A 13249-nucleotide genomic window follows, 5' to 3' on the forward strand; every position below is an offset into this window, starting at 1 on the left:
TTTTTTTTTTTTTTATAAATATAATTTTCATTTGGGGGCCCATCTAAAAAATCAAACACAATGCGTTTAATAGTGACATCTATTACGCTCTATACTCAAATAAGAACTTTCCATTTGCAAATCTCTTCTAAGACCCATTTGGGCCGTCGGCATAGAAATTCTAGATGGTGTCAAACTTTCTCGAATTCGTACTGTTCAAGCTTTTCGCTTCGCGTTACGACATCTGTACTCGGATACATAGCAATAACTAATTTTATAAAGACCTAAAAATAGAAAAATTTAAACCGTTTAAAAAAGAAATCTTACAATCTGTATATACAGTAATACTATAAGTAAATAGGTCGACAGATTCTTTGACATGACGGCTTGAAGGAAGTGGGCGTCCATCGACACTACTTCCAATTTGCAATCTAGTTGCTAATATATATTTTTGATTTAACGTTTAAGACGACGGAGTGGGTTGTCCGGTAATGTGTGGGAGTATAGATTAGATATGATGGGGTTGGTGGTGTGGTTGAAGGAGTTTTTATGAAATTTATTATAGTGATAAGGAACAAGTGTTGATATTATTGGTAGGTTGAGGAGGTATTGAGTACAATTACTGACATACCAGAGAACATTAGAAAGAACACGAAGAGTTATTGATTGGAATGATTGTAATTTGTTTGGATTTGAATTTTTGGAGGCTCTCTAGACTAGAGTTGGATGCCATATGTCATTGCTGGACGTAATATTTGTTTGTAAATTAGCACTTTGTTGGCTAAAGCAATTTTGGATCGGAGTAATAGTCTTAGTTTGAAGTTTGTAATTTAAAGTTAAGAGGTGTTATTTTTCCTTTAATATGGTTTGCCCAGGTAAGTATTTTATTTAGGAGGACACCTAGGTATTTAACGGAGTTGTGCATAAGGATTTGTTAGTTATTGAAAAGAAATGGAGGAATATTTTTTAGGTTGAGGGTCTAGGTGATGTGGGTGAACTTTTTTTTATTTCATAACATTAACAGTTTTTTATGCAATACGCGCATCCGACGACATTGGTGAACTAAAATCTAAGAAGGAGAGAAGAAACCGATAGTTGAAAGCGTGAGCGCGACAGTTAGAATAATTTATGTTGTATACGATTTCTTATACTTGAACATTATTATGTTTTTTCGACGGCAACCAATATATCTCGTATATGTATACCGGTTGTATAGAATATCTTAGCATACTTCTTGTCACCTGTTTCATTGTTAATTTCGGCTAGTAGTAGTCGTTATAAAATATGTTTTACATGTGCGTTGAATGTTGGTGGTCCGCAGGAATTTTCTGAATTCGTAACGTGGTCCTGGGAAAATATTAATCAGTGACCCCAGAGCTTTGCGCAATTCGTCGCACACGTTACTCCGACCGTTCGTTATGATTGAAAGCGTACGCATACATGAACAACGAGTACGTGTGTGCGTGTGTATGTGTGTGCGCGTGTGTTTATTATCATCGATTTGTTTCGAATGCCTCGGGTCTCCGAAACGAATTGACGAGGGGTTAATGAATGCGTAAAAACGATGGATATTTCATAACTCTTGCTCTGTTTACTATCTCATAATTGAACCTTATATAATTAATTCACAACGAAAACGCATTATGTGCGAATATTTTAACGTGTGCTCGGGCGTGGCTGTCGAAAACGGTCGGCACAGAGACGGCACAAATCTCGGGAGTATAAAAAATCGTATTATCTCTGAGTACACCCGCACCTAGCAACCCCCAGAACCGACGCAGGACAACCCCCTCTGAGCACCCACCACGTGAATTTTTTCTCGCATTAACAGGATTGATACACACCCGCATGCTTGATCCTCCGTGATCTTAAGTAGCACAAAAAATCTGCAATCGGTAGAATAAATTTCGGAGTAACCGACTTGACCTGTGTTTATCGCATTCAAAGAGAACAAAATTAACGTTCTCGTGTTATCTCTGTAGAGTTTTTAGCGAGTGCATAAAATATTACAATATTAAAAAAAAAAAAAACCCATTCGTTCTACATTTTTCATTGCATTAAATGTCACAAGTTTCAGCACACATTTCCAGGGTCGATTACAAATGTTTTATTACCTCGAAAATCCAACACCTCAATTTGTCAGCACTCAGGGTTGAGCTTTTAATGTTTAACAGATTACCCACGCGTTTTGTTGGCGATTTATTTTTTCGCAGGCCGACCAAACCATTATAAAAGCTACTAACGAATACATTAATATAATCACTATGAACGATTGATAGCGACTATCATTGGAATCTCCGACGTCATAACAAAATAATTGTTTATTATAAAGAAATGCGTGGATTTATGTTTTGTAATATACTAGTATCGTTACATATCGGGCTATCGGAAAAAGGATTAAAAAGCTTAGGAATCTCATTTGATTTCTGCCCTGCCTCTCACCCCTTAAAGAGAATGTACAAATTTCAATCTCACAAATTTTCATAGATCATGCTCTATTATTCCACAACACGAAATGAAGTTATATCGTAGCTTCATTGTTACTTAAATTGTTCTGTATTTCGCGTATTTATATGAGGAAACAGTTGTCACGTGAAATTCGATTATTCGGTATGTAAATATACATCATATTTTGTAGAAAATGCGCAGAGCTCTTATATTATCTCGGCGGTTTATTGCAGCAATTATGTTTTCAGTTGTTCGAATTTCGTCCATGCACTGCCGGTTAGTGAACTGCCTGTTCGGGTTTCACGCATTCATCGAGATTCGACGTCACGCGTATGTTTTAATGTTATTCCAATTTCTTTTCTCGCTCTATCCTCCCCTACGTGTTATTATTATTATTATTATTATTCTCTAGGGTTCTCATTTGCTCGCCTTAATTATAATTATATCCACTGTACTTGAACCGTTAGGTAAAATATTGTTTTAAATTGTTGTTTTTTTTCCTCGAAACTTTTCAAAACCGTGAATACGAAATCAACAAAATGTATATGTGATGTCGATTCTTCTTCGGATGTTCTGTGTTATGGAATTCTGCATACCACATCGTATATCAACCTTTATCCCTTTCATTTGACCACTCAACAGAACCTTGCACACCCCTATTCCAAATCAATGATCTTCATTTTTATTCATGTTCAATTTTATAATGATCACAGTAAGTCAATTCCTTATAACCATCACATAAGTGTCTGTGATTTATTTTTTTACTTAGATAACGGATTCTAAGTTAACATTGTTGAGGTTTGAAGTTTTTATTTTTTATTTCGTTGTAGCCATAAATAATTAGGTAGTGTAATAAATTGAAATAAAATAAAAACATTACATCATAAATAATTATCTTATGTTTAAATAAAGACCCGCTACCATGAAATAACAATACCGCATTGTAATGTCCCGCGCCTTATAGTTTCTTGTCAAAAAATCGTAAAGATGTGATTGTTTTATCTATAGATCTACGAATATGATCAAGCATCACGTAATCGTATGTACAATAATCCGTATCGTCAACGATATACTATATATATGTTACGGTAAAAGATGAATATTGGTGAATGTAGTCATTCTCCGGTGAATGACGTCTTTTACCAAAATGATTCAATTATGTAGGTAAATTATGTAAAAAACCAGATTTTAAATTCAAATGTACATCTTTCACCGGTCATTGATGTCATTTACCAAAACTAGTGGTAAATGATGATAAATCTCAAATAATACACTGGTTTTTTTACTATAGGTATGTACTATTTATAATAATGATTTATTGTTAAAATAAAAAAATAATAAAATACGTGCATATTACAAATTATTTATTTGTACACATTTGGTTACTATGACATTTTGAACTGCACAATATTTCCGCTGCATTGCAAGCACATTTTTTAGTACCACAACCAGTTTTTCAGTTGCATCGATTAAATCCTTGATGGAATAGCTATTCCATGTCCTGCTGCTTCTTTTAATGTTATTTCCCTGTCTTTAATTTTTTTGATGGCTTCATCTAGCTCTAGAAATTTTTCTTTACATGGAGAAATTTGTGCTCGTGTATATTTGTGTTTCAACACCCCATATTCTGTACCTGGTTCAAACATTCGGGTATTTATTTTATTTAAATTAAATAAACATAATCAAATTAAAATTGGCTTACATAATTTATACATGTCATCTTCGTATGAAATAATAACGGCAAGTAAATTACGCGGAGAACCTCGTGCTCTATCAACATCTGGTATTGGGATACGAACAGTTATACCGACATGTCACGACATCAAGCTTTGAACATTTTTTTAGGCTTTAAATTTATTCAGCATACTTAAATACTAAAACTGAATCTAACTTTTATTATATTTTGTTCACTGGTGACACAAATTTTTACAAATAATATTATAAAACACACATTCGTAGCAAATACAACTCGCTATAATATATCCGTCGATACTAACTAATAAACTAAAAGATTATCTCATATTATTACTCGGGTTATCGACGTTATTTCTAGTTGGGATTTTCGTTTATCTATCTACTTCCATCATGATATTTTTAACTAATGAAGCTGATCGTTCACACCGACATAAAAATATTAAACATCATTCTCCAATTAAACTGGTGATTGACGACAATAACCGGAGAATGTCTGCATTTACAACGTTTACCAATTTTTAGGTAAATGATGTCATTTACCGGGGAATGACGTCTTTTACCACGTTTACATCATTCACCGTAACATATATATTACTCGTTACACCCGGGATACTCTTTCGAATGTCTATCACGTCCTCTTAAGAAAACGCGTACAGCGTGTCACGGGTTGACTAACCAGGTGCTCCGTATTCAAACGAATCGAACGAATTGAAATCGCTGCATTGAGTGTTACAGTTTTTTAGCTTTGAAGCTCACTGTTGTTTTTCGGATCGCGGCCTCGTCTCGAAACATACAATCACGGTATAGGAACTAATTAACCAACCGACTAACAGTAATGACCTTTTGTTGTTTTTCGTCGGCTCGACACAATATTCGTAAACGGGGGTGTTGGCCCAAAACTCATCTGCTATCCGAATATTAGCTTTTAAATCGATTACGTAAGTTTCCAGTAACGATTTAAAACCAACCGTTTTGAACTATATATACCCGCCATTTTGATAATAAATAAAAACCTATGGTTGTAATTTAAATTTATATTTTATTAGCCCACCATCCAAAGCTAGCCGAAAAAATCAGTTGTTTCCAAATTCCATTCTAAACGAGTTCACGTGGAATTGTTTTTTTTTTTTTTTTGATTTTCCAGCGATGGATTTTTAAAGCTTTATTCCAACTGAACTTCGTCTATCCGGTTGATTGTGATCCGATACAATACGCTAGCCCTTAACTGCCAGGCCTTGCACAATCGAATAATAATACCGATTCAGAGTATGCGTATATAATATGCTTTTGCGTTCCAGATAGTATGACTACGGAATAAATTATAAGCGGTGCTGTGAGTTTGTGACGCACGTTAAGTATAATATTATGCGTAGTAATATAGCGCCACTTTTTCGTAAAGAAAAATACACATTTTGTTCGAATCAATGAACGGTTTAAAAATATTTAAATTACCATTTAGAGTATGCGAACTCGTGCTTTTTAATTTATGCGCTGGCATTGAGATTAGGTTTTTGTTTTTTTGAATTTCATATCGTTTTAATTTCTACTAGCAATTGAAAACTGTTGACCTTTCTCACAACGTATGTGGACTTTATTTTTCTTTATCTTATTTCTTTTTGACTACTAAAATTCATACTTTATCTTTTAAAACGTATACGTAGTTGAAACAATATTTATCTAACACTAAATTGATCAAAACAGCGCTGTTTAAACCTCGGTTCCCCGTTTATTTTGATGGTTCCTATTTTAATATCAGTTAATTAAATTATGTTTTGCGAATCCTAATTGTCGTATGCGTCACGGTTGAGCTTGACGTATAAAACAAGTATTTCGTAGGCAGTCTAATTTTCCGACTGTCGAACAAGTTAAGAGTCTTTTATTAATAGTCCTATATAGTTCTTTTTCTGGTGACTACAATTACGATCACTGCACAGAAGAATGAGGTACCTCACGTTTTACGTTCGAACAACTGACCATATTAATGACTACTGGATGTTCAAGTGTGAGATGTCCGTTACCTAGATGAATGTTATATTACTTCTTACCTGACCACGATAACGAGTGCTGGATGAGAAAATAAAAATAATATCATTTTCATACCTATTTTTAAAATGAAACGTGTCCAAAATAAGTACACTACCAAAACCATTAAAATCTTCAATAATAATGAAATTTTACTCTCCATAATAAATAAAAATTTATAAAAAAAACAGAAATGAAATAATTAATAAATCAAGTCTGTCGTACACAACTTCATAGAAAGGACTACCTAGTACTCGTCTCGGAAGCCTTTTTAAATGACTATTGTTATATTTCTTATGTACATTTATTATTTTTGTTTATTTCCTATAACAGTAAAACATTATTATTTTCTTAATTAGGTGATATATTTACAACACTAATCTACCAATTTTATTAATTGTAAGTATCTGATGTAGTCATACAACTATATTTTCTCGGTTGAGATTATACTATCTTATGTTTATTTGAATAGTAAAACGTTAACCGTACATTGACTTTAAATTCGATTAGTGTCCCACAAAAATGTACTGTTGTTTCGACTCCCAGATATTAATATTGGTTGAATTGTGTGTAAAATATTCACAAGAAACTTAACCAATACTTTCAATAATTGAATCGATGACGTTTTCTGGAGAGTAATTGAGGGAATAAAAAACATGATCTGTTTATTATACTTAAATGTTTATCCTTACAGAAATTAAATTTCTAGTAATATCTGTACAGTATTGAATTTGTTCGTTTTTAATTTGATCATATGTAGGGTGTACCATGAGGATTTACTATATTTGTATATTATTATTATGAGGTTATTTGATATTAGTAGTAATTAGTAAGTTTTCTTCGTATATCACTATCAAAATATTCAGATTTGATTAAGTTGGGTCTATTATTGGGCATAAATTACGTTTCGTGCTTTACGAAACCTATAATAATTGGGCTTATTTTTTTAAATATTATTTTTCTAGTAATCATAGTTATTTTTGTAAAAGTACTAGGTTAAATGGAAAATCATTGGGATTTTTCTAAAACGTGTTTGTTTATTTAGTTATTTTTAGTTCACTTCGAATTAGCGTACTTTTTACTTTATAGACTCTAGTGTTTTTTAATTAAACATTAATAAACCTATTTGTATACATATTATACGTTTATAGCAAACAATGCCATTGAGTTTAGTCATGATTAATCAGATTTTTTGGCAAATTGCAAAGATTTTAAATATATTTCTCGTTATAGTGATTCCTTCCTAGTCGCATTAGATTTAGTTACATATTATGTTCTTTTGGTGTTTATGGCAAGTCAACGCTTATTACACTATCGGATAATGTTGAAATCGTACAATTAATATTACCATCACCAGATGGAATTTTTAAATGTTTACTGTGCGCACTGTTTTTATCGATTTGTTCATGGTGTAACGTTTAATATTAATAATAATAATAATAATATAATTTACAAGTGCGGTACATCACGCATTCATTTATGTTAAGCGTGGTATAAGTATACGTATGCATCAAATTTGATTAGATTTTAGAAGAAAAATAACAATTGTTTTTATACTAACAAATGCGCGTTCTTTCGATCTCAAAGTCGGAATAAAATAATTGTAATAACTCTAAAATGCTTGAAACACTAAAAATAATATTATTTACGTTTAGGTTGTATTTTATAATTAATTATATTAATTATAATATTATATATTAATTTGATTTTGTTTTATTTATCACTCTTGAGAGTTTGCGTTAGGTAGAGGATAAACTGTACGAGCACAAAAGGCACGGAAGATTTTTAATGTTATCATTATGAACCATTATTATAACGTCTTACCAGTTGACTTATAGGTATCGTACAAACGAGTGGGGTATTCAATTGTAAACAGTACAATATAATATAAGGTCCTGCAATGTCTACGACATTATTGTCCTGTAAAATTTTCGAATATCCAGTCGTCATTCCGTATTATTATTAATTTGCACTGAAGTGATGCGAATAGGGAGAAACATCACGGACGAAGCTTTAGCCCTTCATATATATTAAATAATAAGAATACGAGTATGCAGTGGCTATTTTCTAATAAAAATAATTAAAATAATGATAATAATAGCGCATAGGTATAATTTACCATAACCAAAGTTATAATAGCTATACTTATAATAATAATAATATTAAAATAGCGGTTCTCAATCTTTACATATTCACGTACCACCTGACTCAATTACCTTTTATTTTGCTTATAGAAACTGTATACGTTATTTTACATTTATGGAATTTTACTTTACTTGGAACTAAAAAATTATGACAATATCCATATAAGTATTTAATGCATAAAAATTAAATTAAATATGTTCCATTGTTATTTTTATTATTATAATTACAATGGTTTACTTAAATGACGGTTGGTGTTATTTTAAGTAAACGGCGATCAATATCAGGTTTTATGTTGGTAATTTTTAATATAAAATCACTTTCTACACTAAATTTATTTCTATGTTTATTTTTTGTGTACAATATGAGAGAAAATGTATTTTTGCACAGATATGTTGACACAAAATTAATTAGAAAATGTAAAGCTTGTGACCGTTAAGATATAACTGTTAAAGTGGTCAAAACAGCCCAAAAATATCATTGTAGAGATTTAATTGAGTAATGAGTTATGCGTTAGCAGTAAGGAAAAAAATCATGTTTAATATTGGACAGACTTGACATAACGGGACTAAATGTATCCCGTATTATCTTGGTTGGAACAACGGGACATAAAGTTGAAAAACTGGATAATTCCGTATAGTACGGAACTAAATCAATGATATATCATAAATTGCCTGACGATGTACAGATAATATTAAAATCTAAATTTGCGCCGAGTTCCTTTCGTTTCATAATAATAAATAAATAAATATACATCTCATATACGAAATCTGGTTCGTACATATCCCACATATGTCACAATTGATTTTGTACAGCGTAAGTAACAACCGTAACCGGTGTACTTCAACAGATTTTACTATGTTATATTTTTAGCTTTAGTGTCAGCTCGTTATACCATGCATTGTACAATCGATATAACCGTTTAATTTTTTCTTAACGCATATTTCGTCAACCGCGATAAAGTAGACATTTTCAAAAATCATATTTAATATAGCGGTCACGGATGCGGTGTACATTATTTTGTTGCGATCGGAGAACCACTCTTTACGTATCGAAACTTTTGGCATATATTTTGGTATTTTTTCAGTTCACGTTTCACTACAACTTAGCCCATTGGTGTACGCACGCTATAGTGTATATATTTGATTCTCAGTTATGATATTTTGTAAGAAAAATGGTAGTAAAATGGTCCTGTAGCATGTTAATACGTACATATTTTATTTTTATCGTTCAAACGAGTCATTTTTTTCAATTCGTGCATTTCAAAATACGCGCAATCCATCGAATGCGATAAGCACATAATTGTCACAGAACACTCCACGATGAGATTAATAAAATCTTAAACTTCTTTCTAATGGTCTCGTCAAGTGAAATAATAATAATAATAATAATTTTATAGTGATTTATAGTGATGTGTGGGGGGGGGGGGGGCAGACCATAAATCTTAAAAGCAGTAGGATTAAAAGTCTGGCTCTTGTGTGACGTCATCGAAATGGATTTTGGCGCGGCGCATGGCAACCGCCGGATGCGAGCAAAAAGCTACGGTGTATATAATCATTATGAACTTTTGCCCGAATCCCTCCGTATAATGCGCGTACACAGAGAGCATTGTTAGACGTATATATATACATATGTGCTCGTAAGTTCACACGCGCAAAGTTTACAAACGTCGCGCCGAGTCGTATAAACGTGATCTAAATAATTTTCGGCCTACAAATTCCGCGCGGCGTTACACGAAACATAAATTATTACCTAAATCATGGGTTCTCAACCTTTTGAGACCCGCACACTCTTTAAAACTATTTTATGAGTACACGCCCCACCCCTTACTACTCTAAGATTGATGTATGTATAATATTTATATTTAAACTATACTTTAATGTTGGCTATTAGATTGACAAGAATACAACTTCAATGAAGTTTTTTTAACATTAAATTAATTTATTTGGATAAAAAAAAAAATCGATCACGGCCACCACCAACATAGCGGCAAGGCACGGCGTAGAAGACGGCAACGTTTTCATTTTTCGTTATTTTTTTCAATATTTTCACGCCCCCACTGAAATGTTGTCATGCCTCCCTAGGGGGGCGCACCTTCCAGGTTGAGAATCACTGACCTAATTCATGTGTATACGCAGGTACTGCCACCGGTCCTGAATATAATATTTCAAAACGTCTGCTGGTGGACATCATGCGCACACGAATGCATTGTTGTGTTACATTGCGGCGGTGTGTAATAGTTGTAGGCAGAGCAGGTATAAGTGTGACACGTACGTGCGTACCACTGCGTCGCGACGGAAGTGTACACCACCGCTGCGTGGAGTATGATGTTCGGTGTAAATTTATGCGAAATGGCGATCGGAAGTGACTTTGTACAGTCGTTCCGGTTCGCCTACGGGGGCGTATAACTAGACGGTAAAATATTGTAACGGGCATTTTCGCGACACGAAAAATAGATAATAGCCTAACCTAGAGCGCATTTCATTCTCCTACTACGTTTCGTTTCTGCGACGTTCGACCATCAACGATTTATGTACGTTATGTGTACAGCGCAGGTACATTTTGCATATTTTACGTAAGATCCGAAACGCACGCGATTGCATTCCGCCTGGGAGTTTTTCCAATAGTTTTCCCTGTCGGACGATACGTAACAGTAATTTTATAAACACATATCGTGTTTTTTTTTTTTTTTTTACGTTTATTTATCCAGCCATTATTATAATTAACATTACGAAAATTAAGTTGTGTAAGTCCGTAACAGTGTAAGGAAGGGGGCAATTATATATTCAAATTTAGATAAGGAAACCACTATTACGGACGAAGAAGATAACAAATTATATGAAAGAAGGGGTATAAGGATAATCTGGAGAAAAAAAGGTGGAAGCAGTCAAAAACGATATGGTAGAAGTTGTACTGAACTTTCTTGTATGCAAGGAACATAAGAGAAATAATGAAAGATTGGAAAGGTTAAAGATGACGACCAAATCGTTGCTGAGAAAAGATCATCACAAAAAACTGGGCCGAAAGAAAAGAAAATCATGGTCATGAAGATGGTAGTAAAAAGTCATGTAATTTCAGGCACGTAAATAGGTGATTATTTAGGGAGTAGACGTGATTTAATTTTCTTCAAAATGATTGGGGCTTAAATAATGTACAATAAAATGGTATATACCATATATCTTAATTCGTGGTTAAAACAATATGATTCGTGACCATTCAAAAAGTCAATATGTTATGGTTTTGAACGTCGAATCAAAAAATACTTTAACTGTACCTAATTTTTTGGTTGTGAGAAATATTGTAAAAAGTATCAGTGACTTTTATGTGGTTTTATTTTTATTTGAACTGAAAAAAATATTTAAAAATATGATTGAATTATAATCCAGTTGCCTAATTTCTGTTACAGAAATTCGATTATTACGTTTACGATAAAATCGTCTCAGTTTTTATACATGTGGGTATGATTCAGAATTTTTTTTTCTACCAAATATTTATCTTTACTTAAAAATTATAATTTGATTTTTAGTCGTTGAGTCGATAAAATAAAACTTAATTCACTTATCATTATTAGGACAGTATATGTATTGCAATTAGCAGGTATACCCTCGCCGAACAGCTATACGCGGTCGTTTATACGCGTATAAAAACAGTATATTTTATTCGTACTTGTAACGAGTTTCACATATCTTCCAGTTTGTTATTAAATATTGAAATGATTCCTAATGCTCCTGGCGAACATGCCAGGATTCTCGGGGTACAGCATTTTATAAGCCCTTTAGGTTTTGATGTGTTTGCCCTGCTGATTAGTACTATAAGAAACAAATGTAGGACTTGAATAAAAATTGTTATCCTTCGTGGCTGTAATATGTTTACATTATCCATTGGAAATACTTGACCTTATTCTATTGTACATTGAGAAAAAGAGACAAAGTGTCCACTTATTGTATTTATGTCGTCAATAAAAATCCCACCAAATATCCACACATTCTTATTTCATTGAGTAACATAAAATGTTATACAATTATACGTCAATTATACGTTCTATACGTCTATGTTTAATATTATACAGAAATTATCGCGAACGCATTGTCATTTGTAACTCCCGATAATATATCTGAATTCTCTTCTCCCACAAGCTCGAATTTTGATAAATTAGCTCAGTAGCCGAACTTCCTAAAAAGTGTTGTTAAAACAATATTTTAAATGATTATAGCCCTAGGAATACTAGTATCTCGGAGTTTAATGTAAATGGATTATGTATAATATCTTATGCTGTTCAAAATCATATTTGATCTGTAAATTATATTTGATAATAGTATTTTTTTTTCAAAGTCCCGTACCACTGAGTTAATTTTTAGTCAGAACTTAGATCTCGGTTTGTGGCCACGAGTGGTTACAAATTTTAATGATGATTTTGGATAATAATACATTATATAATAATCATTATCGATCGATCACAACCTACGCTTATGTACGCAAGGATTATTAATAACGTATAGTATCATTTTGCCGATAAAAATATACATTACTTCTACATGGTTATTATGGTACACAACAATTTATCAAACACAAAAAGGCCTTCTTCACGAAGACTAAATAACACACTATTCGACGAATAAAAACACAATGCGCGGCACCGTGTACCAATAAGGAGATAGGGACACAAAAAGGCAGCTTACCAGCCACCCTTTTGCGACAAGATTCTGAAGAGCGTACCAGGAGAAAGGTAAAACCAGGATATTTCCAATGAGACCAACCTTAACTCCGTGCAAGAAACAACGGTGGAGTTATATATAGATATGTCGAGAGACAAAAGCACATAGGAAATCGCCGTCCGTGATAGTAATCTTTGGTCGGGACGGAAACTATTATAAGACGTCATACATCTCCATAGAATATTTCTACGTTCTCTATAATGGGTCAACCATTGTTTACTTCAAATCAGATAATCCACAATACCACC

Source organism: Sipha flava, unplaced genomic scaffold (assembly GCF_003268045.1).
Source record: "Sipha flava isolate LNK unplaced genomic scaffold, YSA_version1 115_pilon_pilon, whole genome shotgun sequence".
Lineage (NCBI taxonomy): Eukaryota > Metazoa > Arthropoda > Insecta > Hemiptera > Aphididae > Sipha > Sipha flava.